At 38.5% G+C, this 25626-nt stretch overlaps 1 protein-coding gene across 5 annotated transcripts in view; it reads right to left on the bottom strand.

Moving 5' to 3' along the window:
* Positions 1 to 25626, bottom strand: part of PPP2R5E (protein phosphatase 2 regulatory subunit B'epsilon) — a 73963-nt gene that overhangs the window by 37561 nt on the left and 10776 nt on the right. Inside the window, exon 1 of one of the 5 annotated variants that reach the window (XM_064460964.1) lies at positions 13393 to 13539. The exons of the other annotated variants lie outside the window; for them this stretch is intronic. The gene's annotated coding sequence lies outside the window, so the exon portion shown is untranslated. Of the gene's footprint in view, positions 1 to 13392; positions 13540 to 25626 lie in introns of those variants that run through there. 5 annotated transcript variants of the gene reach the window in all.

The raw sequence follows: 25626 nt of genomic DNA, 5'->3' as shown, positions 1-25626 counted from the left end.
TCAATTAAACTTTTTGCCTACTTCCACAGCAGGCATGGTGCAGGCAACAGTTTAAGCCTCCTTTCTTTCACCCATACAGCTCAATCCAGACCCACAGCAGTCAAAGTTTCAGTGAAGTGATTCATTTAGGCTACACTTTGTCCAACTATGACCAACATTTGTTCATTCCACCACTGACTACACCAACGGTGTCTGTGCTGTGGACATCTTTCACATTGGAAGTAGACCAAGACCACGAGCTTGGTTGCCAAAGCTACTGACGAGCCATAGCAAAATACTATTTCACCCATACTTGTTGCAAAAGAACTGCATTAATGCAAATTAGCATTGATGATGTGCCACCCTCAAGTGAGCAGAGTGCTTCCAGGGTGCTGTAGCATTTACAAGTTTGGATTCTCTTACTCATCACTAACCTAACATGATGAATCTGTTATGAAACAGAGTTATATCAAGCACCTCAGTTAATAACAAGCAATCGAGGCAATATATAGTGCATAGTCAGAGCTCATGAGCAACTAATGGAAGACAAGATTACCAGGGTATTCGGGCACACCAATTGCTGTTCTGGGTCCCACACAAACAGAGACTCACAAGGTATTTGGTGGTATGTAGTGTCCCTCACAGTAGTACTGATAACCACCACTTAGTAGCAACCATGTCTTCATAATCAAGCAGGAATGCCTTCCTCCTTAGGTTAACCAACAACACTTGTCAACCCCTCCTCATTAGTTCTCCAAACACAGAATCATAGTGTTATTCGTTCTTCAATGAATGGGAAGAGTTTAGACTAACGGAGTAATCCAAGACAGTCAAAGTTTACCTATTCTACCTACAAGTACATTCAAGCTAAAAATGATCCAGGTGAAAGACGACATCAGAGAATGTACAGAAAAGGATTCAAATGACAAATTTTAGAGAAAAAATGATGGGAGAAAAGCAAGTGGATGAGTGTATCAAAACATTTCAGAAGAGAGGGAAGAATGGCAAAGCAGCTGTGAATATTATGAGAAGGGGACATAGCAGGAAGCCAAGGGTGACAAAGCAACAACATCAAAAAGTATTAAAAGACCAAGAGAGAAAGAGCATGAGGTAGAGCATGAGCAGGAGTCTTGGAAAAGACAGAGAGGAAAAAATTGCTTGGGGAATAGGTAACACAATGAAAGTAGCAGAATATTTTGAAAGGAAAAAACGGGAGTTCAAAGTGTTTAAGCAAAACAAGAAGGAATGAGTTAGTGGTTAGGGGCTAGATTTGATTAAGCAGCTATATATCTGGAGGTTCCTGACACACTGTGACAACTTTAAAATATCCCACTACATTATTTATGGTGAGTTTGCATAGACATCAAATTAATACTTACTTTTTAGCTCCAAGCTGATCACAGGTTTTGCAGGTTGCTTCCCCCCCAAATTTCTACTAGTATTTAAAAAACTGATTAGAGATTTATTTTCTTTTTAGGGGAAACAAAAATACACATAAATGTTATTTCAATTTCCTAAATTGAATACATGGCATAAAATCCCAAAATAAGACAAAAATACTTTGCTGAAACACCAAGAGTTATTGTGGCAAATTTTCCTGGACTGACTCAAGTTTCTTTTATACTGGCTCAGAAAGTTCATGCTAGTTGTTTTAAGTAGGTTACTACTGAATTGCACTTTCAAAGTACAAGTTAACCTTCATTCAGAAGAGTCGAAGTCACTAGGTTTGCTGAGCAGTCACCAGAGAGAGCTGCTGTCCATGTTTGTCGTGGCACTTGAGAATACTGACCTAAGGTAGTAAAGACATGATCAGGACACCTTTACCACACACCTTCTGTGTAACCTTCTACCATTAGATATAGAAGACGTAATTGTTACTTTTCAAAGTGTTCTCCAAGGGGAAGGAAAGAAAAAACTCAAAGATGGATTTTAAATGTTCTTAAAAAATAAAAAGGGAAAACAAATCTCAGAAACTGTTTGTCTACTTTCTACTTTTATATGAACATAAGCATGTGTCCACTTTCAGGATTTGTGGTTGTTTGGGGGTTTTTTTGTTTGTTGGTTGCTGGTGGTTTGGTTTTTTGCTGGTTGGTTTGGGGGTTTTTGTTTGTTTGTTTGTTTTCTTTTTAGGCACTGACCTGTTAATTTAGCTAGGTGAGTGAAAAGAGAACCCAATACTGTGCTGGGAGACAACACTTAAAATCCAGTACAATGAGCTCACACTTTGGAGTTCCTGGAGCTGTGTTACAATGTCCTTAGTCCAGCAATCAAAACATCCATAAATTTAAGGTCTCTGAATTTTAACATCATGCTCCATTACAAACACAAGACCGACTCTACATGAAAAATCTTTGCTGTCAGGTTTTTTGAGACTCCAGGATTAGCAAGTGAGTGTTACTCCTCGCACCTTTGCTGAATTCTAACTCATAATGCCTCCGGTGCTGAATCATCCATTGACTCCTTGCAGCTGTTACCAGGAGCTGTACCCCAGAATTAAAGTCAGGTTTTTCTGTAGACATTTGAATAGCAAAAGCTACAGGTAGAGCAAATGCAAATCCAAAATAAGGTGAGCTTGCATACTTTCTCAGCTCCTCCACACCATGTAAACAAAGACATCTCATTTTCCAACTGATTTCTCAAATTACAGACATAGACCAAAGCTACACAATAGTAACCCCATGCTCCACTGGGTCACCCCACTGCTGTCTTCCTTCACTTCAAAATCACTAACAGGTCTTCAGGCTGGTTTTCAGTGTATGTTTAACTGCCTAGCTAGTCTCTAGGACCCTGCAACCCTCCATCTTAGTACAGCACTGGAATTCCAAATTTCAATAAACACACAAGTCTCAGCACATTATTTCAATTTTGTCATGCTATGCTCATATCACTTTTATCTTGTACTTTGTTTCTGATAATCTTAGAGAGCATGATGTATTATCCTGCAGCTTTAACTTTATCTTGCTTCATCACGTGCAATTTTTTTTTTGGTGTTGTAAATTAATGGCAGATATCAGAAAATGGCAAGACTAGCCATTTATAATGAACATCTCATGGTTTCCAGGTTCCTTGAATGGCAAAAAATCTCAAATCCAGGAAAATGTTTACAAGTTCCAGGCTACTAAGAAACACCTTTGGAAAAAAAAAAACAAACATGATGGCCTGCTGACCTAAGACAGAATAATCCTTAAGAGGATTATTGTCTTCCTTTTGATAAGTTTCTTATCAGATCACAATTTTTCTTCTGCATGACATGAGAAGGTTTTGCTCTATAATGATCATTAAATATGAGAACACAAACACATCGCAGCAATCTTACAGTTACCTTCCATTCTAACTGCAGTCACAAGGCAGCTCAGGATCTGCTTTGGAATTTATTTGTTTAGTGCATTAAGTTTATAGTGAAACCATGATAAACTATGTAGTTGTACATGCTCTCTGTAAGAGTGCAAACATTATACCTTGCTTAGTAAGTGCTCCGAAACTGCCATCTGTCCAAATAAAAATAAGCTTCATTTTGCTCAGACTAGAGTTGCTCTATGAAATTTATTCAGAAACACTTAGAAAACTGAACCAAGAGCATAGGAAACCCAAAACAACTCTCGGACAAACGGGCTCAGAATTGCTACTCTGCTTGATACTGACCCACTGATTTATCACAGAAGTCACAGGAGTACTTCATTCTCCATTGAAAGAAGTAATTACTTGAGAGCTATTCTACATATGCAACTCACTAAGAGCTCAGGCTTATATTTAAAAGTATTTACATTTATTAACTTAAATAATATGCATATATATATAATATAAATTCTATAATCTTATTTATACATTTAGAAGAGTTTAATAGAACCCTGAAAATATAACTTTCATTCCCTTCTCATTTGGTAATATAAATTTAGTCAAGAACATATTCTATTTTATGCTAATTTACAACAGTCTCCCAGTATTTTCCAGTAATGTACTATGCAATCCAACTGTCCATCGTGTTTGCTCTCTCATTCTCTCCATAGAGGGAGCAATGTGTGTAATGGAGTAAGAACTTTATGGAACAGCACACGTGCAAGACGCCATGTCTGTGTAAGAAAAAGACAAGATTTAACATACATACCCTGAAGCTATGACGGACGATGCAGAAACAAACTGGGTCTTGTTTTTGCAGTACCCAAACAGATCCCCCAGGAAGCTCAACTTCTTACATGTGTCCTCCTTACTGTAAGAGCTCCAGCATGACACAAGAACAAACTTATTGGCTTCGGCCTTCATTATGCATTTAGTCTTCTAAATACTAGTTTCAGCCCACAGAGATCCTCTGAGATCAGAGTCAACAGCTCAAACTGGATTCAATGATATGCCAAAAACAAGCCGGGGCTGCAAGGGGAGATGCATGTCCTCAGGAACACCAGCCACAGCACTCACTGCTCATCTGGGTTTCCTGAGCACAACAGCATAACCTCCACTACATCCCGCTGAGCCATTTAAAACATAGGAAAATCTAAAGGTACATCCAGATCTACACACTGGGATGACATCTCCTTGCCAATTGAGAAACTAGAAAGCATTACTCAAAGATGCTATGCGAGGACTTTGCATCCACAAGCAATCCATGATGTTTATTTGTCAAGGAAGGAGGTTACCACATCATTCCCTCCTTCAAGATATTTTCCTTGCACACAGCCTTCTAGTGCTTAGGCTTAACCAGCTGCCCTGAGATACAGTCATCTGGAAGGCCCAGGCTATGTTATTCAATACCTTATGACAGTAACTCAAATTAGTCAAGCTGTTAGTTTAAGGGAACACCCTTTCTCATATTGCTGAGCCCAGTAGATCTAAGTGTCAGAAAATAAATAAGTAAATCTACTTTATTTTGCTTTTGCAATTACTGTGAAGCTCTCCCACATTCCCTGGTGCACAGCCATATATCCCTATTCTAGGACATTTCTACAGCAACCTCTTGCTCTTCAGATTATTCAGGATCTGGAACAATTCACCAGTAGAGAGGAAAAACATGACGTTTACCTAATACTCCCCTATAACCTGTGAAGTTAGTCTGTGTTACGCTGGGTATTCTGTGTTATTTGTATTATTATGACATGTCTATGTAAAAATACCAGCTATCCCACCAAAAATAGGACCTTTCCCATCACAGAATGGCATGTCTAAAGCTACCAGATTGTTTTAAAACAAAGTAAATGAGAGACTCATTTACTAGCAATTATTATTCACATTTAAAGTTCACTGCTCTGTTATACCTAAATTGGGTATTTTCGCTAAAACTTGGTAATCTGACCGACATCGTGTATTAGGCCACTTTTCCATCTTATAAACAGCAACTTTTTTTTTTTCTGCTTGAATCAAATATGGGGTAGACATTTCATCTCCCCAACACAAGGTTCTAGAGAGCAAAGACCGCATATCCAAATATCTGTAACTGTCTAAAGAACAACGCTTATCATAGCCTTGCATTACCATAATGTGCGTGGATGTTTTTTCATATCATCTTTACCTCTGACCTCTTTCAAAAACACTGAATAAAAAAATCCAGTTTTCTTTAGGCAGAATATATTTATACATGAATGCATATCAATCACAGGGGGGTTTTGTCCCTCATAATGCCATCTGCTACTGGACAGACAAATCTATCTGATGATCGTTGGGCCTTGGCACCTGAAGTGTGAATTTCTCGAGATTACTTAGCCCCTCTCCAATATGACTGTCTGACTACCACAGTATATTATCTTTAAAAATAAATATTTGACCCATTACAAATAGAGTTTTGTATTAAGTTCTTAAGATTCATAAACAAGTTTGAGAAAACTGAAAACTACACAGACAAGGTTATGTCATGCAAGTAATGTAACCAAAGGTATCACTCTGCTGCACATCAAGTCACTTTACAAAACTTCAGCAGTTTAGACTGTTACAAATATTAATCAGACATAACAGTTTAGGCATTAAATATAATTAAAACCTTTCCTCTGTGGTTACCAAACAATACTCTTCATCAACTGCTACCCTTTCTACCTCTTCCAAACTGCTCATTACTTAAGGTGCTTCTCTACTGAAGATAAGCTGAAATTGGATTACCAACAATATTTATCCTCAGCTGCACTGTGGTCGCAAACTTCATCCTCAGTTGGCATCCTGGCCAAACTGAAGTCAATCGGAGTGTTACGTTCGTTCATTAGAATTGTGGTTACACCTTTGCTCTAATTGGCAGAAAGCTCATTGCTTACTAATATAGAAGAGGAAAGGCAATCTCATCAGTTATGATTTCCACAAAAAATTAATGGAGGAAGACTCAGCAGGGAAAGTGTGTATTTTGCAGGTTTATAAATATATTGGTACATCTGAAAGCTCCTCTTTGTAAGTGAGGAGATCAAAATACACTATTGGTGAATCCGCGTAACTTTTAAAAGGCATTTTTATAGTCTTTGCAGGTACAGATCACTGATCAAGAAAGCATGTATAGTACAGCCAACATGCTTTGCATCTGACCAAAGGAATACACAGATCATACATTCTCTAGCTTGCCCATACTTTTTAGGAAGTAACAAGCTCACTGCTGACCACTATCAAGAACGCTTAACTCACAAACATCCTTTGTATATTTAAAGATAGGACTTCAGGTGCATCCTTTCTTGCCTTCCTAAATTTTCATGAAATGTCAGATTCACTAATACATTATTAAATGACAAATAGAGCATGCCATTTACAATAAAAATTAGTATTTTAAGTAATTACCTCCATTGGACCGAAGTTTATCAAGAGGAGACAGACAGCATTATACATGCTCTTTACATTCAGGCTATACCAGCGGGCACACATACACATGGCCCTTTCCCAATCCAATACCTAATGTGCAGTCAAAGTAGATCAGTGCAGAAAAGTAGAGTTTTAAACTATACTAATCCAGTGGCTTCAGTATCCTACAGAAATGACAGATAGGGTCCATCAAAACTGTTGTGGTCACAGGATGAAGTTAAGCTGTAAAGGCTAGAAAGCAAAATACAAACCCATGACATCAAGTTCCCCTCCCTGTACCTTGCATATTACTCAGTTATTTGGTCTCAGGGACTCCGGCAGTAGTCAACTAATCGCCTTCAAGCAAACCTACTGAAGCAGCATTTCTATGTGCCTTTCTCCTTCGTCTGACAGAGGCATTAAAGTATCAATCCTTAACATAAGACCGAACAATCTAGCGAGCTTTACGCCCACTCCTCTGGTTCCTGTCATTTTCAGAGGATGTTACAAGCTTGTGTCATTTTAATATCAATGCTAGCATAATCTCTCTTGTCAGAAGGGAGTGAAGAACCCAGCTCAGGCATTCCTTCGGCAGCAGAGGCCCCTCAGTTTGAGAGTCCATTTGGTATTACTTCTTCCCGTTTCTCTGGGCTGCTCCTACCTTTGCCTGTTCATGGAGTTTCTCACAATCATGTCTATAACACTCCTTTCTGAAGCTGCCTCTTCGCCTTGATTCTCTCGGTCTGCAGCTGAAGACCTTCTCCAAAACAGCCCCCAGCTTCTCCAAATGCCGTCTATTTTTACCTAGGGACTGCCGTCTCATTCCGGATGCTGCTAATTGGCCCCTTAGTCACAACTGGAAAAGCAACCCAGTTGAGTAACTCTTTCTGAGCTGCTGCACTGAGGAATCTGTATGCCTCATACTTGCATTAAACCAAACGAGGAAGCTTCCAGTAAATTTGGTCCCATGCAAGATGAAGCTCAGTGTTTAAAACCTATTAACCAGATTTTACCCTCTATGATTCTATAGCAACTTCATTCACACACTTTTTCTAAAGCAATGACTTTCCCACGCAATAATGTTATGCATTTGAAGTTCTGAATCCTGTAAGGAAGCACCACATAGAATACGACATAACTAGCAATGGCGATCAACTGTACTCTACCTATTCACCAGTCTTTTTTTTTCCTCCACATATAACCCAGACCAATCTGTAAACTTGCAAGGATCTACTCAAAAAAGTTACAGAAAACCCATGTAAAGTTAGATTTTTAAAGAGTGAACCAAGCAATGACAATATACACATATAAGCAACCCACTCTGAAAGAGGTGTTTTTCCACACAGGCTTCTTTCCTATATACCTGACATAAAACAGCTAGCGTCAGGGATACAGAATGATGTTTCAGACTACTCAGGGAGCCTTTCTTGCTTCTTAATCACTTTGATAATGAAAAGTTAAGTTGAAGTACCTTGGAACTTCCTCCAGACTATTCTGCTTCTACACAGTTATCAACCAAATTGGTACAAACAGGGAAAACATCAGAGACAGAGTAGTTAGGCAGCTTTCAGTAGGAAAACATTAAGAAAAAAAAAAAATAACTGAATGATCTAAATTCATTCTAAATTACTTTACAGTCATTGTAATACTTTATTATTCCACTAGAAAGGCAAATTTAAATGCTGAGTATTTAAAAGACATTACTTCAGAAATATAGAACGTAAATGAGAAAATTACCATTTTATTAAAAGAACTTGACTCATTTTTACTAATGAAGACCACAGCCATTTAATACTAACATAATGAATCCCTTCTAGAAATGCTGAGGTTACCACAGACAAACACAGCATGCGTTTTTGACAACATGAATGCAAGTATCAGATGTCCTAAACATCATCTGTAAAAACTAAAAGCAGAGCTTTTCAACAGATTAGTAATCCTGGATTCAGTTAAATACTGGCAGGATTAACACTATTTCCTAGGACGAAAGAAAGATCCTGTTCCACCCCATAAAGACTGCATAGGCTGCCAAGAGTAAAGGGAAGGGCTTTCAGCTGTGCATAATTAAGAATCAGCCATTTAAAAAAAAGGGGGGGATGTTTTAGAGAACAGCATCCGGTAAAACGGTGGAGTACTTTTTCCACGAGGACCTAAGAGAACTTGCAATCATTTATGCTGCAAATGAGAAACTGAATGCTTCTATGATAGTTTGTTTTGCTGAGAAAGGAACTTCTTTTCACTTGAAATGAAGGCAAAAAGGATCTGTTTTAAATGTGATTCTGCCAAAAAATACAAACACGTACAGCAGACTGCAAAATCCTTGCCCTGCAAACCACCACCACCAGCCCTCCACATCCCTACTTCCCACTCTTAAATTAATTTGGTTTGGTTGGGTATACTTCTGTTTTTAAAGAAAGTTCTGTATGGCTGCGTACAACTTTGGTCGAGACTGAGGACCCAAGTAACGCAGCAAGAACTCGAATTAATTATCTCATAGAAAAGGGCATGCACAGCTATTTGGGTTCAAATGTATGGTGCCTCAAAACCAGTGAAGAATCCTTGCTTCCCGTGACAGCGCCATGAGGGAGATTCAGTGCCTGGAGGGAGTGCGGGCTGAGCAGAGGGAGAGCAAGCCCCCACAGGACAAGCAGAGCCCATCACAGGAGCACCAAGCAATGTGGGCCCTAGAACCCAGCTCAAGAGCATCCCTCTCACTCTTTCTCCAACTCCCAAACCTCATGCTCGTTGATCCAAAACATTGCAAAAACGCAGGGGAGTTTCTAGCTGCGATGGGAAAGGACCTGGTTATTCCCAGTTCACTTTCTCCGTGGGATGTTCAGGCATAGCCAAAGTAGTTTTTGCGCAGACCAAGGCCTGACGGTTGTTTATCACTCTACAGGAGGCTCCTCTGCTCCAGCCTCTGAAGTAGATGTGGCAGGCAGGTGAGTCAGCCTCAGAGCTACAATAATCTGCAACAAGCCTAGAGACTCAAGGGATCTCTGGTGGTACTCAGTTCCCATCAGTCCAAATGCCCTGAGCTGGACTCAGCCACAGGAGAGGACACCGCCAACCTCCCATGGCATGCATCCACCCAGCACGCCTTCCTCCCAGCTTGCACTCGCAGGTCCCTACTGCCCATGGGGCTCTTCTGCCATTTCGGTGTCATCTCCTGCTCTCAACCAGGCCTACCAGAGATGGAGGAGCTCTCCTGAGCTGTTTGTCCTCAGGTAAAGTGCAAAGAGCAGCCCAGTTTGTCCTCTCTCACTGCACACAGCCTTACCTGGACACGCAGGTTTCCTTGGCCTAATGCGAAGTTTCGATCAGGATACAGCAAGGCAGAGGAAAAGGCTGCTTGTGCAATGAAGAGGAAAATGGCAGGTTCTTATGCTTTGGGCACTGCTCTTCCCACTACGAGATAATCCTTGAGGCATTGGCACCACCTTAGGGTGCTCACAATTCAAGTATTTACCCTGGCCCTCCCTTCAATAGCTCAGATCACCTGAAAAAAAAAATCAAATTACTGGAAAATTCAACCGGCTTGTAGACAGATGCAAGTTTATGCATCAGTATTTTTGATTAAAGTACTTGTAAGGCAAACAAAACTTTATTATTGTACAATAATGTACTTCACCTGTTCAGGAATAAAACTCCTCCGCATCCTCCCTATCTCCAAGTAACAGCATACGAAGAGATCCTTTAGCCACCTTCTTTTCCAATGTTACAAAGTGCTCAGAGTTAAAAAAGTTGAGGGAAAAGTGGTTTAGATATTAGAACAAGCCCAGGCACCACAACCGGTCTGCCTGCGGTAGCACTTTACTCCTCTCTCGCTTGCAGAATAGATCAGCTCAAGCAGAGCTGTCTGTTCCCCCGCACTCGGCCGGTTCCGGTACCGGGAGCTCCAATTCCCCTCCGCCGCACAGCGCCTGGTGCGGCCCGGCCCCTCCGACACCACAGGCCCGTCCAGTGCCGCCCTGCTTCCTGCTCTGCTCTGCCGCTGAGCAACAGCTTCCCTTGCTCTTCCCCCTCCCCTGATCATCCTACCTTTTCTTGTCACTACTTAGAAAGCTGCCATTAACCCTTTAATTTGAGGTAGGTCTGAGATAACAATCACGGGCCATTTTATGTTCCTGGGCTTTCTGCACTTTAGAGAAGGAAAAAAAAGGCAGCTATTTGATGACTAGAAGAAGTCTGAATTATGATAACTGAAACACCTAACACTTTCTGAATGTCCAAGGGGTAGAATATGCAGGCTACCAGCAGGCACACAAAATTCCCACTGGACTGGTATTTTGAAATTAAGCTTCTTTTTTATTATGCACAGTAAACAAAGCCAGTGTGCTTTCTCAAACCAAACAGAAACACATATTTTCCCTATGGAAATATTTAAAAACACATGACTGGTAAGAAAGCTTCTGGATTTATAACTTTCACATAAAAACTTGGAAAACTGGAATTCTAACTTGTCTTTAGAAGTCAATTCTACCTTTATTCTGCACATAATTCACTACCTCCAACGGCAGGAGAACCAACTCAGGCCCTGGCATGTTCAGTGACAACTTCAAAACATGTCTTTACTTCAGCAAAAAGTTGTGCAAAAAAAAAAATGTACTGCAATCTGTCTTTTGAGTTAAAATACAAATACAGTCCTCCTTAACATCCTTCCACACAGAGATCAGCCCTTGACTTGTTAATGCTACCACATAACACACTAGCCAGGGTAACACACCCATTAACACATATCTCCTACCTTTCAAAAAGTGACCCTGATTCAGCGATTCCTAATCAGGCAAAGTGCTAATATAATCAAATTATACTTGTTTCTGAATAACACAAAACCCAGTCTTAATTCTGAAACGCAGGAAAAACTGTTACAATGTGGAGACTGATCCTACACTTCCTCAGCTTTTAGGGCTCTTAAGGCTAGAAGAATTCTGAACATAGGATCAGGTTTTAAGTTGATCTAATTTCTACTCACTGTCTCATAAAGCTTATCAGACATCTGTAAATACAAGCCAAATAAAAGTATAATTTTAAAAAAATAAGGAGCCCACTGCTTTGCTACAGCATGCATGGACAGAATATTTTTAATTGATTTTTAATTTATATTAATGTCAATGAAAGTTTACAGCTGGCTGAAGAAAGCCATCTCGAGTCATAAACCAAACGAAAAAGCATCCAACTCAAAACTTAGAACCTAAAACATTAAAAATTAGAAAAAGCAAACAATAAAAACATCATCAAAAAACCTACAAAAAAACCCCCAACACCTTATCCTTTGATGATGGATGAAAATTTCACAATGAGTAGTCACTCAAAAGAGTGTCTCAGGAAAACCATCTTTTAAGTATACACGAAACTATAGTAAAAAATTAAAATTTCTTAATTTTCACACCTCTACAACCTGAAGAGCCTTACCTTCATTATATCCACAAGATGAGTATTGCTTCTTTCCATCCACATAGCACTCCACAATGAGCAGTCACTCAAAAGAGTGCCTCAGGAAAACCATCTTTTAAGTACATATGAAACTATAGTAAAAAATTAAAATTTCTTAATTTTCACACCTCTACAACCTGAAGAGCCTTACCTTCATTATATCCACAAGATGAGTATTGCTTCTGTCCATCCACATAGCACTCCAAAGAACACCCCTCCTTTTAACGCGAGTGCTTACTGGAGGTATGTTTAAAGGTCTGACACTAGCCTATAGTCTAATTCACTTGTCTAACGAGTGAATTATATTCATAACTGGATGGTGATTAACACTGAACTACCCAGCGCTCACACAAACAGTACAGCAAATCATGCTTTTCAAACTGCCAATCGTCAAGGTCAAAACATTCATGCTTTTAAGTCAAATTACAATCAACTTCCTCCCCACCCATTCTATTATTTGTTATTCATGCGTTGACAAGAGCATGGAAACCATTTCAGAAAAAGTCATGGGTATCTTGGAAGAACCTACACTACTTATAGATGAAACACCGTTTATAAACCAAGAGAGGGAAAGTGCTTCCTGAGTTGTTTTTAAAAAAAATTTAAAAAATAAAATAAAAAAAAAAACAAACAAAACCCAAACTTATTTTAGTTTTGAATAAATATTCAAAGTTGAAGAATTTTTTAGTTGAAAGAAAATTTCCATTTTAGATACTTCCTTTTATCTTCTCATCATTTTATCAGTTACAGTGCCCCCCAACTACAACCACCTTCCATACTGAGGCAAGCAATTGCCCTCTACTCCAAAATTAAAAGTTATCCAAAGTTAGTAATGCCTTGAATCATAAGCAATTCACAAGGTTCAGTGCTAACCCCTGAGAAAATATGGAGTTTAGATTTTAAAACAATTTTTTGTTGTTGTTAACAAAAAAAAATTAAGGAACACAAAAAAAATCAACCTGATTTTCTATTTTGTTTGCATTCAGATTCCTGCTGTCGCCCCTTTTTATCTTTCTAACCTATGTTAACGTCCAGGAAACTCTTTGCTTACAAATTAAGTATTTTCTAACAAAATGTTAGCAACGCCCCTGAAATACTACTTTTGACAGCAGCAACAACATACAAAAGACAACATTACTAGAGACTTGTAAGAGATTAAGTTTTTCATGGCAGAAACTTCAAGTAATACTGCTGACACGTTTCCGAACCTGACAGCGCTCTCGGTTTCTGCTTACCCACCCTGGATCTTTAAAGCAGCCGTGACGTAGGAACGACGGCCATCGCCGGGCGCGGAAGGCAGCTCCCCGGCTGTTTACTGTCTCTAACTCCACTCCAGTTTTCATGGATAAACACACGCTGGCCAGTCCTTTCATTATCTGCATAATCCCAGCCTCTTTGATTACTGGACTATAATACCAGCGCTCGAGTGAGCTTTCATTCCTGAATTATGGCCACACAGAACATGGCCGGGGGAGTGCCAAACAAGATGATTAAGCAGCAAAATATGACAAGGCATGAATTATATTATTAATACTCCTATCTATCATCAGCCACAGAAACGAGGGGTTTGTGCAGCCAATAGCAACTGTGCATAAAGCAAGCTCCTCCACTTTGACACGCTTTCAAAATAAGAGCAGCTACCTATTCTGAGTAATTTTATTCTTCGGTTGCTTTGACACTGAACTGCATGTCAACATTTTACAAATTACTTCCTTTTTCAAACTATACCTTGAAACAACATTGCAGGAAACTCTTCTTTTAAAAAGGCAGGCTCAAATTACAACCCTTTATTTTCAGAGAACAAGAGCACAATCATTTTTCAACAAGATATGCTGAACAGCTTTCATTTCAGCAATTCACTGCCTGCATTTAAGTATATATCATATCACCACAAATTTTGGCTTCATCAGCATACTGTGTTCCATTTCCCCAAATTCATTAAAAAATATCATAAATCAAAAAGTTAGTTTTAAGGAGTTTGTATAAAACAGCCATGAAACCGCCTCCTTTTTTTTTTTTAAATCACATCATTGGCATCTCTGAGGTTTCACTCAATTCTGTAAGGATGGGCATTCCCTTCTGCCTTCAACGATCTGCTTGACTATTTTTAAGACATCTGTTTGCAAACAGGAAGGCAAATGCCTAAGAAGGGCAAAAGTTAGTGTAAAGGCATGTAACACATCACAATGAATTACTGCATGTTACAACACAAAATTAGTGGAAAAAACATACCAAAAGTCCACACAGATGAACTTTTTGGCTCTGTAAAATATCACTTCAGAGCATTAGGAGAGGTTGTTCAATATTCCCTAAGATTTTGACCCAAGGAAGGGAACACCAAGCAAACATAGAAGGCATTCGCCACCACACTGTTTTCAATTGACAATGAAGATCACAAATGCACATGGTACCGGCGCTCTCCCCAGCAGCAAAGAGAGAGGGGACAAAGGGCGTGCAAAGATAGTTGTGCTCAGGGCAGGCAGAAGGAAGTGAGAAAATGGAAGCGCTTAAGCAGGATCCAGTTTCAAATTATTTTAAATCTACAGCCCTACTTTAACCTGGTGAGGCCTGCTAAAACGTGCAACAGATTTGCTGAAGCAACAAAATAAATTATAGATTTCAGTAAAAACAATAAAAAAATACACAGCACACCGCTCTTAGGAAGAAAATTTAATTTAGCATAATAAAATAATGAATTATAAAAGTGAATTAAAACCCAGAATAATTAATTTAAAAGCTTTATTACTTTAAAAAAAAAAAAAACACAAACAACAAAACAGTCTGATTGAGAGGAGGGGACTTCACATGCAAGGTGAGCCAATGAAGCAACAGTGCTTTGGTCTGGATCATACCTGAATTTCACTAGGCTGCATCATTACCTTTAATCAAGACTTTTGAAAAATGTTTGTGACAGTCTATGATTTTTGAAAAGAAAAACAAAAATAATTCAATCAGATCTGTTTCTATTAAAATAAGATTAGTGCAATCTTTCAGCTACTTAACTGTAATAAAAGCAGCGAATCTTAAAGAGTTTGTATCATGTCATATTTAATTTTTCTCTTGTTTTTCTCAAACCGAACAAGAATAACATATTTAAAGACTGTCATTTTTATGCTGTATTACTCACAAGATATTAATTTAAAAGAACACTGAGAAATAAAAAGATTCAGATTAAAAGCATCCATTAATTTTCAATGGCCAATTTGAGACATCCTGATTTTCCTGAATGTTTACTTAGTGCTGTGTAGAAGACTAGTTCTCACCAAGTTCACTTGCATTTTGAGTCATCATCCATTCTGTAAACCACATCTCAGGCTGAACAGCAAAAGGAGCAAGTGGTTCTGAACAACTAGCAGAGCATCACCCAAGATAGACAGAGCAGAGGAAACAACAGTATCTAATCCCCCCAAGAAAATATCCAACTAGCCTAACTCATGAAAGCCTCGTTTTTTCTTCCCAAATGCTCTACTGCCTTTCCTTCAAAGCTTCTGAAATGGCTAGGGTCTTACGGCTGCAGCTTTAGAAAAATGCAAGCTGGAAGGGGCTACCAGAGCAGATAAGTCTAACCTAAATGACATACTCCCTGAAGATTTCATAATGCAGCAGCCCTCTGTGACTTAAGTCTGGTAACTTGTGTTCAACTAAAATATAACTTTTAGAAAAGTTGTTCCTCTTGATTTGGAAGCACAGAGAAAAATCTAACATCATTTTAAGTAGTTCCTGCCAACACGTATTTTTCCTCACTCTTAAAAACACATGCCTAATTTCTGGTTTTAGCCAACAGCATTAGATCTTCTTGTGTTTGACCAGTATTTTCTCTCCCTAAGACACTATGACCATATCTGCTCTCAAGCTTTTTGATAAAGTATTCAAACAGGGTTGTTTTTTTTAATTATATTGCATAAGACATTTTCTCTGAGTCTTCAATCGTTTAATGGATCTACACCTCTTTCATTCTCCTATAGCTTCTTCAAGTATGCCAAGTCCCAGATCGTGCGATGCACCCTAGTATTGACCTTACCAGTGCCACAACGAGAGGTAACTCTGATGCCTCTGTCATGCCTAAGAGGAAACAAATCATCCTCATTTGCTCTGTGAGGATGACACATGCACACTCTAGTTAATGACAGATGCTAAATGCCTGATCATTCTTAATTATGATAACACTATCTAGCTGTTACACACAAAATAATCTTCTGTTGTCTCAGAACTCTGCCAAATTTGGGCTGGTATTCACGGACAAGGCAAAAGGCTGATCCATGGCACAAAAACCACCCCTGACAAACAGCCAGGGACCACTACAGAAGTTCTAAAGCAAAGATCTCACATGGGCAGAAATGCACTCTCTCCTAAATAAACTTTTAGAAATTCTACATAAGAAATTGAAATTTTATGAAATTGTGTGAACAGAAATTTTAGCCATGTTACTGTATAGTGTAGTAACAAACAAAATAGTAAGCAAGTGACAAAGAACATATTTATGAAAATTGAAAACCCCTTTCTATCAGAAGTAGAACTAATAGCCGACATAGATCAACACAGACCAGTGAAAAAGCTCTTGGTATTTCTTTGCCTCACTTTAAAAGAAAAAAGTGGGGGTTTTTTCAGATAATTTTGCAGAAATCTCCTAGATTTTAGTTAAATTTGCCTACAATGAAATGATAATTTCTGGAATAATTAGGCCATGGAAAACTGCATTTTCCATTTAGATTTAATCAAGAGATTATTGTTTGTTTGAATATTGTTTTGTGGCTCTATGTGAAGTACGGGTGGGACATGCTGAAAAGATTTCTTCTTTCCCCCCAGTTTCTACAGCACCTGCTAGAAGCTTTAGGCACACAAAATTAAACCCATTCCAAAGGTACAAAACATTAATCACCTCTTTTGACTTTTTTCCAGGTTAAGTATCAAATGTGTTCTACTAGAAATGCTTATACCCACGTGTGCAAATCTCTGCTTCTGAAGCATAAAGATCTCAATTGATGTTAACTATTTAATGACCCAGCACAGAGATCCTGTAATCAACTCTCCCTGTGGAACAGGTCATAAAGGGAATCGCACTTAGAAATGAATTAGAAGTTCATACTCCCTGCTTACATTAACTACCCTGGTCCTGAGCAATGGCTTCCTTAGGCCTTTTCTCTATGTTTAGTCATGCTGCAACAGCTTCGCACAACTTTTTTATCTCCCCCCTCCACCCACCAAAAGGAAAAACAAACCAAAAATGCTGGGGTAGCTCATTTCATGCGTCCCACACAGCACCTCACAGGTCAGAAGAGAGATGGCTAAAGACCATTTACACTCTGGCTTGGCAATAAGGCAAGAAACCAGGGTAGCTCCCAGGACTATCCAACCTGCAGAGGAGGCCAGTACAGGGACGAGGAAGGTACAGATGAAGAAAGCTTCCCCTCTTGGGCCATACACGCAGCTCTGCATGCACCTGGTAGAAATTCAGGCGCAGTCCCACCACCTCGCCTCTGCCCTCCTTACCGTGCTCTCAAAGGCTGCAGTGCAAAATAAACCCTTTAAGTAAATTTTCAGTGTTATAGCTTAAAAATATATATATATATTAATAGCAGCAGACACACTGAGCTTTCTGAAAACTTCAGAAGACAACACTCCACAGCTTTCAGCTTAACTTACATAATCACAAAGAGTATTACTCCCTTTGAAAATGAAAGCCAAAATGTTGCCTAAAGTGACATAATTTACCAAAAAATTGTAAGACAGGTGGAAAGAGAAGGATTTGGGTGGGACTTTTTTCCCCTCACATCAGCACTAGCAAAATATTTGTATCTGAACTCTAGTTTGTTGGTTTGGGGGTTTTTTTTCAACACAAACAGCAAACTACATCCAGACAAAAAGTACATTTTTAAACAAAAACTCCTCATATTTTTCCCAGCAATCCTTCCAGTCATTAAATGGTTTGTAGGCAAACCTACTAAACAGCTGCTTAATATTTTCAACTAGTTTTGGTCCAGGTAGCATCTGCCAACCTCTCAGCTACATTTAGTATCCTCCCACAGTTGAAGCCTAACAGACTTCTCTATTGAGACTTAAATCAGCAGCCTCTTTGTCTCCATGCAACTGCTCTTTTACTGAAAATGGTATGGCAACATAGAAAGCACAATATGAATTTAAGCAGTAAAGCTGGTAGAAAACTTGTTGTTGTGTAAATGGAAAAAAGGCAAATCCTCACTTATCTCCTCACTGGAAAAAATAAAATGAAGTTCTGTCAGGAGTGGAAGTCAGTTCTGCAGGCCCTCCCTCCTGCAGCCACATGGATGCTATCGCAGTGGCATATGCAGGAGTGGTAACAGACATTTTTGTGTTCAGATTCAGTTGCTGCCCCATTAGCCAGTTCCCATCCCTTCCAGGGAACAGATTAGATGGAATCATTTTTAAGGGCAAGTAACAAACAAGGACCATGCTGCCTTACACGGTATCTTTTTTTTTTCTGTACAGGAAATCTCTACTCATGTAAATAAGCTTCCCTGCAACTTACCTCTCCTCGAAGGATTCTCAGAAGTTTTACAAATGTAAAATGCTGATTTTCCACACTAACTTTTTCTTTCTGTTTACTATTATAAGAATGTGGGGGTTTAGTGTTATACTTGTTCCTAGCCATTTGCAAAACAACAAACATTAGGACTAATGTGCCAGGTTTACTTAATATTGCTGATCTTCATCTTCTTCCAAAATATGAAACCAGGACACCAACTACTTTAAAAAAAAAAAAAAAAACAACAGAAGTACTGGTGGTGGTGGAGGCCAGGCCTGCTACGTAGTGTGGCTTCATTAAAAAAACCTGCACTGTGCAAGTTTACCATTTAACATGATCACTATCCCCACCCCGCAAATCCAAAGACCTTGTAAAACCAGACTGTCACCAGGCAAAATGAGAAATCCATCGTCCCTTGGCAAATGGTACCTAATACCTTAGTAATAGGCAAACACCGAAACCTGACCTTTGACAACTTGTTTTATTTAATGATCTTCAATAGCTCTCACCAAAAGATACAAAAGCAACAGCAACATTTGGGGGGGGGGGGGGGGAAGTCAGCTCTATTTGCATCTAACACTTCAATACTCACCTAATAAAATTCTCTACCTGAAATTTACACACAAAAATAGTGGTTATGAGTAAAGTTTGTTTGGGGTTAATTGAAAAAATCTTCTGCAATTTTGATAGCTGATTGTTGTGACTGGTCTTCCCTTATTCTCCTACTTGAAAAATGCAAAGTTTCTCAAGTCCATCAAAATAGACACCCCTAACAGTGCCAGTAATTTTGTTAAAAGTGTCACATTTTGCCTATTAATACTTGCAGGCTACATGCAATTTTTTCAAGTTTTTCTCCTCCGTTATTCTAATGAAGGAATCACAATAGAAGCTCTTTGTGCAATCCTTACCAAAAGGAGCACACCAAATTGTCAAAAACACTACCAGAACACCCTCATTCTCCCAAAGACAGACTTCTAAACACACACGTACATGCACACATACACCCTTCCTTGAATCCACAGCTAAAATTTGTCCCAGGTTAATGCATCCACTCGATCTCAAGTGATCAGTGCTAAGAAACATGCACTCTGATTTTTATCTTAGTCATGCATAAGAAGGGAAACATTTTTAAGGTGAATTCTACATTACACAATAACCATAAAGAATCAAAAGAAAATATATCAATTCCTTTCCCTTAACACTACAGGAGATGTTTAAGATTAGCCAGGTGGTAAATTCCGTCTTTAATTTTATCATATTTCCAGGTATGAAATACTGTAAAACTTCTTTGTTACTTATTATTTTTTCATTCCATAGCAATGAAAATGTGGGTAGTATTTAATTTTCTTAACTAGTCGTTTCTTCTATCTGGTATTTGCCAAAGCCTATCAATACTGACCTCAGAAATGGATTTAATCTTCCCAAACTTCACACTCTTAAATTCTAACTATCATACTATATTCTTCCCTATTCCAAAGATGTAGTTCTGTAGGAGATAAAGTGGATTAAAGACATACTGAGGATTATAGATTATGCCGTTAGAACAAACACAGACAAGTATTTCAAATAGCTGACCCTACAGAAAGGAATCACATTCTGTTCTCAAGATGATATACAAAAATAGAAAGCATATTCCACTAGGAAAATATTTACTTAATAATTTATAATTTAAGAACTACTACTGTACAAATTAAAGTACAAAGAGAGCATATTGAAATCAATGTGAAGATATATATGCAGTGATCATAATACAGCTTAAATTTTGATTGTAATTGGATTTATAAATGTTTCCTCCATTCTACAATGAGTCACACTTCTGTCTCCCCCAAAAGTCCTACATTTAAAACTGATTTTAATTTTTTTGGATAGGAGAGGCAGAGGAACACAGTACTGCCAAAAAGTCTAGAAATAAAAGGATAACAATTTCTAAGCATCCAATTGGAAAGAAATGCCAGTGAGATATAAGAATCAATTTAGACCAGACATTAATAAGTTCCTTAATGATCTCTATGATTAAAATAGCATATAGATAATGTCTTCTGAGGATATTAAATAGGCAACTTTGAGTAGCAGTAAAGTCAGAAACAATAGAAAGGAACCTAAGCAAATTCCTTACATGGCCAGAAAATAAAGTGAAATTCAGTTTGGAAAAACATCAGCTAATACATCTGGGAAAAATAATCCCAAATATAGATATTCAATATGGACAAGAAATCTGGGAAACAACAATGCAGAAAAACTGCATTAACCACAAATGCAGCATGAGCTTAAAAGAGGGGGAGGCACTGCCCACCTAGCCACTGAATCCTGGTGGGGGTGGGGGGGCGGGGGTGGGAAGGCTGAATTACTTCCCTGTCACCCATTTGACTCCTCTCCCAAAATGAAACACGCACAAGTGGGCACTCTATCTGACTGTCTTTGCTGCAGCTTTGGACACAAGACAGGTCCTGTTGCTGCAATTATTTAAAACTAGACGGGCAAAATATATTATCAAGTACTGAATCCTTTATTTAAAAGGACCAACTGTAATGAAAGAACAGTCTGCCTTTTATTATTCTATATTATGTATTGTTGTAGAGCTTTTCCATTATATTTGAAATATCGGGGTTTTAAAATCCAGAAGTGTAATACTTATCCAAAAACAAATAAACATGAAAATACGTTCATTTCCAAACCATTTGCTTTTTATTGACCATGAAGTTTTGGCACATTCTACCACAAGTGAAATAACTTTGAAGATGTTGGCTCTCAAACGATGTTTTGCTGTGGTGCAATGCCTGTTCATGCTAGGATCAACTGTGCAAAACAAGGGGAGACCAAGGATGCGCTCATGTCAAATGAGGCCACCTCAGAATCTGTTCTAAAGGGCATGTAAATCCACCTCTCTGCAAAAAAAAAATTCTGCAACAGGAATGACTGTTCCTTACCAAGGAGGAAATAAAATAAACTTGCTTAGAGAGACTTCAAAACCTGCTTTTAGCCACTTACTTCTATTTCTATGTATTATGGCATTCCTTCATTAGGAGAATATCTTGAAAACTTAAGAAAAATACTTTTACACTCCAATTCCCTTACAGTCGCTCAGAACCAGCTCAGAAGCTCTTCAGAGGGGAGCATGTTCCCCCATTTGTGTTTGTTGGAAGAATCTGCCCACTTGAGATTCAGAGATACCTGAACCAAACTTTAAACTTGGCTCTTCTTGCCCAAGAAGCAAGGCGCTCCAATGCTGTTTGTTCAACGTGTCTGTGCACATTATGGATGTGGTAGTTTAGGGACAACAGGACACTGAAAGCACAGGAAGAGGAACAGACTTGCCCTGGGAAATGCAACACATTTCTCCCACCTTTGGAATTTCCTACTATTAGAAGGCGACAAAATATTGAGATCATTGACTCTGTCGTTATCTGTTTCTTAAAAGACTGCCTCTTTTTTATTTATCATTTGGGGCATTTATTTGTTCTTCCTGAAATTAGGAAAGGGTGAGAAATTTCACTCTGTAAGCTGAAATTTCACAGTTAATAGAAGGATGGGGTAAACATAACCTCAAGCATTTTGTTTCTTTCTCCTTCCTTGCCAGGGCTCCTTTTGACTCATCACAAGGAAGTGTCTAGAATTTTTCCAGAAGCCTTTTCACTGCTTAGCTTATGCCTAACCCACAGTATAGATACCATTTGCTATTTCTCTAATACTAAGGGACTCACCGCAGTTCCTTTTTACTTGTGGCTAAGATTTGATCTGGCAGCTCAGATGATATTCTAAAGCAGTTTACAGCAAGAGACACTTTTTTTGAGTTTACGGCATCCAAAATATAGGCTAACAACTACCTCTTCACGCTGTCCCTTCCTCGAAGTGCATCAAAAAAGCCCTGCATCCCAGCCCTCCCTCACATACCTAACAGGCCATCCAACACACCCTGAGACAATTCCGCCGCTTTTCCAAGAGCCAAACCCAGGTGCCAGAACTCTAGCCACAATCTCCATCACTTAAGACAGACAATTCTGGAGCTATTCTTCTCTGAAGGACTAACAACCGCTTGTCTCCATCATCCTTTCTAGTCCTAAAAAGAGAAACTGGAGTGGCTTTTAACCGCAAGTAAAACACCTGTTAAGCCTAAGCTTTGCCAAAAGCAGATACAGATTTCTACTAAGATCGTCTGTTAGAGGCAAAACACAGTGGTGACTATTTTCTCTCTCTCTTTGCCTTGCACTTTTTAAAGATGAGTAGAAGTTTCAACCACTGCAGTTTCTTAGCATTGGTGGGGAAGGAGGTTCTGTTTCTGCTCATAATAAGCAGGGGAGGGGGTGGAAATCAAGAGAGTGCATGGAAGAGAAAGGACAAGGAAAATTATTGCATGAGTAACAGTAGGGGAAGACTTTTTTAGTAAGGTCTGATTACTGCAACAGAGGCAGGATGGAGCTGGCATGCTTTTCACAGGGTGGATCTCCATCCTGACAGGTCTCGTCTTGTCTCCAGAAGTGCAGACAAACAACCACTGTAACACACTGATGGAGCTTAAGAAGATGAACAGACTTTTTTTTCCCTTTATAAATATAGCTGATTTTATTATATTGAAATTTTCAATAACCTCTGCAACCCACTCCACCTGGAGTGCTTGTTTTTACATGTCTGAGTGAGTTTTATCACCCTCTTGTGGAAAAATAAGTGAATTGTAGCCATCAGAGCTTACTGGAAGAAGTGGAAAGCGGGAGTAAGAAAGGCAGTGATAAAGAACAAGCAAAGAAGAATGGAGAAGTATGGGCTGGGTGGAATAAAGGGACAGTGAAGGAGAACAGAGATGACTAGCAACACAGTAACACCTCAACTTCTTCAAAAAGCTATCCCAAAAGTGATATTTGAAAACACCAAAGACAACAAGCTGCCAAATTTATTCTGCCTTGGTAACACAGACAATATTCAACAAATAAGTTACGTTCTCTACAGTGATTCAAGTACCATCTCAGCTGTAATCACCACCTTTTGCACCTTTGTTTCCACATACAGGGGAAAATACATTCTCTATAAATACACAAGGTTAACTCTTCAAAACTCAAGTCAGAAAACATATACAAGATACTTTCTTATTTAAAAACAATCTGCATATAACATCTATGCCCTGCCACTGGAATGTGAAAGTGGAGAGCACATGAGCTAAACTGGCAAAGAAAACTGATGGAATTTTATGCATGCACATTACATCCTACTGGGTAACACAAAAGAAAAATCAGAATATTTAATTCCTCTAAATCTGGAATCATCCTTTCCTCAGTTTCTGTCTATCCCCAATATCAGTCTGTAATATGAGAAATTTAACTTGCAGTAGTCTTCCTGTAAACCATAATCCATATGACAATATATTCACAACCTTTAAAGTAAACAAACAAATACACTGCCACCTGCATTTTAAAACTTGAAAAACCAAGTCTGGTACAAGCACACACAAAAAAGAAGCCAAGAAAGTCACAATAATATTGAATTCAGTTTATGACACTGCAACGAGGCACAGAAATCCCAAACAACAAAAGGCCAGCTCAGGTCAGGTTGATACCACTAGCATGATGAAAAAGAGATCTCACATAATATATCCCTAAAACTTCCTGAAAATCTTCCAGGGATCCCACAGAAAACTACACACCACAACCAACACAAAACACAGTTCTTTCTTTTTAATGACACTAAAGATTTTTTCTGATGCTCCTCAAGAAGAGTTAGAAACCCATTAAAAAGAATTGTAATGACAGATCTCCTTCTGATAAAAAATACCTAAAGAAACGCTTCCCTCACGTTACACAAACTACATTTATAGCTAGCCACTATTCACAATGAAAAGCATAAAATGGATAACCGTACAAGTTACTTTTATTTCATTGTTTTAATCAAAATCTGACAGTAAAGTACTTCTCCAGACAACATACAATTTCAGCTTAACCTTATTCTTCATGAAGGTATCTGATTTTTCTGAATAAAAACTACTGCACCTGCGTGCTTAACCATTATCTCCAACTGGGGAGTCAAGTCCTAAAATTAACAGTAGGTACACAGAGTTATCTGCATTAATTCGTCATCCCCAAGATACTACTGATGATTTACTTTAGCTTCTGCAAAACACCCATCAAGTAAGGAAGGCTAAGTCTGCGATTGACATTTTGCAGCAGATATATCTTTTTAAATTCATAAAAGTCTTCAGAAAAAAAACCTAATTATGCACAAACTTTTATAATCAGAGTAACAAACTGCTTGCTTCCACCTCTCTCATAACTTGGCCAGTTCTGAAGTCCGACATCAGCTTATTAGAACAAGCTCTTCAGATCAGGGAACACAAGAAGCTAGTGTTATAGAAGAGCTAGCAATATGTCCAACCATGTTCAACAGACTTTACAGCAATGTGCTATTCCACCATTTCTTTTAGGAAGCTACCCAGAAAGTATCCCTTCCACTCTCTCGCCTTCTGCCCATCTAACCAGGTACATTATCTCCGTCATATTGTGTTCCTTCTCTGCCCCAGACTCCTGCAGATCCTAGGGGAAGGACCGTGCACTTCACATGCAAGAAAAATACCACAGTTAAGAACTTGTCATACAGATCGGAAAGGAAAACACGGTGGTAAAAATTAATAGAGGTCATAAATGCAAAATAATGATCCTTTTTTATAAAAATGCATCAACATCATAAAATTAGTTTTTTTAAAACCTAAGTTTTAAAAAAATTATGCTACATACTTTGTTTGCCACTTAATATAATAAAACTAGTATCAGACATACTGTGACTTGAAAAATAAACTTTCTACAGGAGATTAAAAAAATACATTTTTATATTAAACAAATCTAAGAATATATAATTTTCAAATTATACATGTCGCTATCAATTAGAAAAACCTACTGGTGAAAAGCCTTCCATTCTTGTAAACCATTATTTGATCAAAACTGATTCCCCTGTAGCTTGACTTCAAGACTCTGTTCAAAAAACAATTTTTT

This window comes from Phalacrocorax carbo, chromosome 9, assembly GCF_963921805.1.
Source record: "Phalacrocorax carbo chromosome 9, bPhaCar2.1, whole genome shotgun sequence".
NCBI classification, from domain to species: domain Eukaryota; kingdom Metazoa; phylum Chordata; class Aves; order Suliformes; family Phalacrocoracidae; genus Phalacrocorax; species Phalacrocorax carbo.
Note: the sequence above shows the minus strand (reverse complement) of the source record. Positions and strands in the feature narration are given on the sequence as shown.